This window comes from Montipora capricornis, chromosome 9, assembly GCF_036669925.1.
Source record: "Montipora capricornis isolate CH-2021 chromosome 9, ASM3666992v2, whole genome shotgun sequence".
Classification (NCBI taxonomy): Eukaryota; Metazoa; Cnidaria; class Anthozoa; order Scleractinia; family Acroporidae; genus Montipora; species Montipora capricornis.
In genome coordinates, this window is record NC_090891.1 from 23,368,663 (window position 1) to 23,373,662 (window position 5,000).

Genomic DNA, 5,000 nt, shown 5'->3' on the forward strand with positions numbered 1-5,000 from the left:
AATTATTTATTATCTTTCAAAAATGCGTGGTTACTCCCAATTTTCTGTTTGGATTTCAATACACTCGTTAAGATCTACATTTTCTCTATAATCATAAACCAGGGCAAAAATACCTTTGAATTAGTAGGCACCGTCCTAAATAGACCATTTTCGAATTCTCACGGCTGGATTGGATCTAACATGGAATGGAGGCTAATGCGGGCAGATCTTTTCAAATGCAAATTAATTTGCCCGCATAAGCCTCCACTTCATGCTAGATCCAGTCCAACCGTTAGAATACGAAACTGGCCTATTAAGACTTAATTAGTCCCTCAAAAGTATTGCGAACGATCAAATCAAGAAGGCCTTCAATTAATGGGGATTTCGGCTCATCGGCTGGCTAGTAAACAGGCTCCTAAATGATTAAATCTTACGAGATCCTTGTGTTTTGCACGGCTGTGGAGCTCCTGTAGTGCATTTTCAATGCCAACGCTTCGGGATTTCGAAGCCTTCACATTATTGCAGAAGCAAGTGCGATAGACTATTTGTAGCTGTTCCTTCAATTTTAACATCACTTTCTGGAAAACGTTAAATACACAAGCACCAACAACAAGGTGTTATTATCACCGGACAGAAAATTGTGTTGGAAAAGCTAGTAATTTCGGCGGGCTTGTTAGACAACAACATTCGTTCGGATTTCAGGTACTCTGAAATTTACTAGAAGCACTTTTGTTCACAGCATTTGGAATATTTGCCTTACCAAATTTAAACATTAAAATCTTATCGCCGCGGGAAATTTTTACGAGAACATTTCCATAGTTGGGCTTGGAAGCCGCCTTCAGGAAGAGTATCTATTTACTAATATTGGTCAACATTATCGTTATTTACCTTGTCAAATTGCTTTAGATTCTCTTGCCCAAAGTTCAGTTCGCTATGAAAGACCAACATTTTCTTGGTCAATTTATGACATGCGGTTTTCGAAATGCAGGAGTTTGTCTGCGGTCAGCACTCATGGCCATCCCTCAAACTGACATTTCCCTTCTATTCAACTTACACGACGTACAATCTACTTTAGACCTCAAATCTACTTCAACGACACAAACATTTTAAACAAGCAGAGAAGATTCACAATAGGCGAGGCAAAGAGTTGCACCCGGATCGATGGCCACTAGAGTAACGAGACAAGCTCCCGGAAAGTCGAATTTTTTAGAGTATTGACATAGTGGTACCCAGCAAAACAATTGAACGCTAACCGTCTTCAAAGGGGTTTTTAGACCTAAATACCGTAGATCAGCGCGGCTTTAGCTTAGAAAACGCTATTTCTTGTTGAACTAAAGCTCCAATTCTGCATGTTTTCATTCTCTTTACAGAGGTAACCTTGTCGCAATAAGATGGGATACTAGGTCGTGTAAATTGTTACGAATGTCCAATGTCATTTTGATGGATGACCATGAGTGTTGACTGTCTGCAAGCCTTTCCTTCTTGTCTCGCCCCACTTTTCGCGCGGCCAACACATTAAAAGTCTTCCATATCCCCCCACGGAAACGCTTGCTACGCAGGCTAATGGCTCAGTTGCAAGGAAGGGAACAATTCCCACCCTGGCCAGAGTTTTTCTCTGTCCTTATGTGGGCCCATTTCCATGAGTAGGGCTAACGCTCACACTACACTCTAATAGTTAAGTCTAATGGCTCAGTTGGTTGAGTATCGGACTTCCACGCGTGAAGGCTCGAACCACCGCCAGACCAACACTCGGTTATTAGAGTAACTGAGGAGAAAGCGCTACCGTCGTAATGACATCTGCAAATGGTTATACTTTCTAGGACGACAAACCGTAGGCCCTGTCTCAGAACTCTTCTTCACAACCCTCTGGGACAAAAAAGAATCCACACACTATTCGCAAAGAGTAGGGCATGGAGTTACCGGCGTTGTGGTCTGTCCTTTAAAGAATATCATGGCTGGTAGAGTAAATTTTTGGAAATATGACATGTAGCTACTCTAAACTCCGACCGTAAAGAAAGAGATGATGATGATGAAACCATCACAACAGCAAGATGAAAAGAAAGACTGAAAGACAATAACGTGCCCACATTCTGAAAGATTTTGCATCATGGTTGAGATCATCTATGTGTAAAACAATCAAGGTAACAAAGGCTTGGCATTAAACTGTAAACAACAGGCAAAAGAAACATTCCGGCTCAGGTGAGCTCAAAAAAAAAAAAGATAATCTGGTACTTGTCAATGTCTTGACAGATGGTTTAGTAGGCAGAATGAAAATCAGGAACCATCACACCAAAAATGTCAATTATCCACACCGGACAAGGTGTCTTTAACTGCTCTGTTTACGCTGTTGTCAACGTCATTACCTTCCAAATTAACTGTTGGAAGATAATGTGAAGTGCTATTTTCTACCCATGCAAACCACGTGAGCGTTAGCCCTACCAATGGAATTGGGCCCACACCCGGGGCCCACACAAGGACAGAGAAAATGTCTGACCAGGGTGGGAATTGAACCCACGACCTTCGGGTTAGATCACCGCTGCTCTACCGACTGAGCTACAAGGTCAGACAGGACCCAACTAGTGGTCTAATGCAATTCCTGCATTTTGATTGGCTATGCTACTAGAGAACTATTATTACAGTCCTCAAGTAGCGAAAAGACTTCAAAAGCGTTATGCTTTCTTTCGTTTTGTTCTCAAATAAATATTTCTTTAACTTGCATTTGCTAACTTTAAGTTTATTATTGCCTTTTCTGTCCGACTAGTTGGGTGATACTAAAACAATTAGTTCGCCCTCAAGGGCCATGGGTCAATAGCCCATTCGGCTTCGCCTCATGGGCTATTGACCCGTAGCCCTTGTGGGCTACGGGTCCAATAGTTAGTTCTGTTGAAATATAAGTGCCACACGGCCAACGTTTGCAAAAAACAATTACCTTACCTCAGTGTCATACTTTCAATTGCCCTTCATCCTGCAAAGACAGCAAAAATAGTTTCATAACAGCCAGAGGTTACATGTATGTTTTATGCAGATTTTGTGTATAAAATCAGTGGATTGGGATTGCAATCAAAGTGTCAAAATCACAGTGTCTTAAAAATTCACTGAAGGATAAACCCTTGCCAAAGACAACATAGTCCACAAACTATGAGCAAAAGCAAAATCATGCAAGGTTCAGTTGTTCCGTGCTAGCAGATGCCTCTTTTCCTTTGCATTCACTGGGCTGACGAATATGGGAAAGAGACCTCTGCATGCCATGGGTCGAAACTCACTTTCATCCAACCATCGGTCCACTTCCTTAGCTGGCATTGTTCAAAATGCATGCCCCATGATATGTTTGCTTACTGTGACTTGAGCCCACTGTGACCCACGCATTCCTTCAGTAATTCCGCTGTTGTTAAGTGAGCCCGCACAAGACAAAGTTTAACGTGAGGATAACCGCGGCGCAACACAGTGAGTTTCAACCTGCGGCAGAGGTCTCTTTTCCTGTACTCATCAGCGCAGTGGACACAACAAGAAGACACCTCTGCTGGCAGGGAAGTTCAAGTTCCACAATCATTTGTGAAAGTTTCAAGTAAGTAGTAACTCTCATGCTGCATATGTCAATAAAAATAACGCCTGAATCCCTTATACATGTACTTGAACCATTCATGTGCAAATTATGATAAATTTTGTGAAACTGTGTTTCATAATGTTGACTGATTTACAGTCAACAGGGTCTGGAAGGGGTTTCGCGTAATCCGTGAGTTGATGCCAAAAAAACCGTGAATCGGGAAAACTGAAGAAATACAGCTGTGATTCGTGAATAATATATTAACCGTGACGCGTGATCCTTTAAAGTTTTAGTGCGTGAATCAAGATTTCTGCCTTTATAATGTCGTGAACATCAGTCAACCCTTCACGAATACATGTAATTTGTCTGTCAAGATGGTTCGAAAAAGGTCTTCTGTCATTGTCATGTACTGACGTAATCTACCATTGCTGTGTTTCGTACTTGACCTCTCTTGACTCATTTGTAGTTGACATGAACTGAGATGAGGGACGCGTTGAAAGACGACATGTTGTAATCATCTGTCCAAGTTACTGCCAATCAGAGCTTGGTTTGTTAGAAAATGAAAAGCTGCCTGTCAAATCTGTAACATGTGTTCACGTCCGGGTCGCCTGGACGTTTTCACATGCAAGTTGTTGCAATGGCGAGCGCCCAAGTAATCGTACCGTCTAAACTAACTCGAACTTTATGACAGGTCGTTAACATCATAAAAAAATCAACGACCACGGAAGTTTTGAAGTTACAAAACAAATGTGAAAGAGAAGAATTGTAGAGTTAGGATATAACAACAATGAACTTCATTTATACTTTATCAAAGTCAAACAAAGAGCGAAGAATCGTCGGGTTATGGATTCCTGGAATCGTTGATTTCATCACCACCTTTTTGTTGCCTTCCCATCTCAGGGTCAACTGATACGACCCAGGGGCGGATCCAGAAATTCCTGAAAGAGAGGGCCGAAGAAATTGCGGCGAGAGCACTAAAGGAATTCGGAATGTCGAAAGCAAAGTTCAAAACTGGCACGCAGATTTGAATACTCTGTTCAAATTTCAAAACAACTGGTCGCGCATGACATACATGTCATGATGTGGCTTGACTGTATTCATTTGGTTGTTCCTTGGAGTGTGTGATGAGTAGATAACTAGCCCTCAATTTTTCTTACATTATACATTGGTTTAGACCCCACCTTCAGGACAAAAATCCCACAATCAAATTCCATTGTATTGCTTTAAGGGTCCCCTCTGCAATGTTCTGCTTCCATTCTTGGGTGTCCCATTCCCTTCCAATGAATATATGACCTTTCTTTATGAAACCCCTGCAAAATGTGACAAAAACGTTGATAAAAAATGATGCTTGGTAAGTGATTGACACATTAACTCACCAAAACCAGCCGCATATGGGAAAAAGGTCAAATGCTATAGCATAGTTAACCTATTGACCCGTGGGAGTGAGACTTAATGCCAGACGATTTTACTCGTCAAT

General features: G+C 41.6%; 1 protein-coding gene and 1 long non-coding RNA gene across 7 annotated transcripts in view; one reads left to right on the forward strand and one right to left on the reverse strand.

Annotated features, from left to right (window-relative positions):
• Nucleotides 1-5,000, forward strand: part of LOC138016110 (uncharacterized) — a 191,567-nt gene that overhangs the window by 42,463 nt on the left and 144,104 nt on the right. The window lies entirely within an intron of this gene.
• The window catches only part of LOC138016666 (uncharacterized), a 16,304-nt gene continuing 14,217 nt past the window's right edge, over nt 2,914-5,000 (reverse strand). For 5 of the 6 annotated variants that reach the window (XR_011125857.1, XR_011125858.1, XR_011125859.1 and 2 more), the window contains one exon: nt 4,353-4,833. This is a non-coding gene — a long non-coding RNA (uncharacterized lncRNA). Of the gene's footprint in view, nt 2,945-4,352; nt 4,834-5,000 lie in introns of those variants that run through there. The other variant, XR_011125856.1, reaches the window with a different exon arrangement.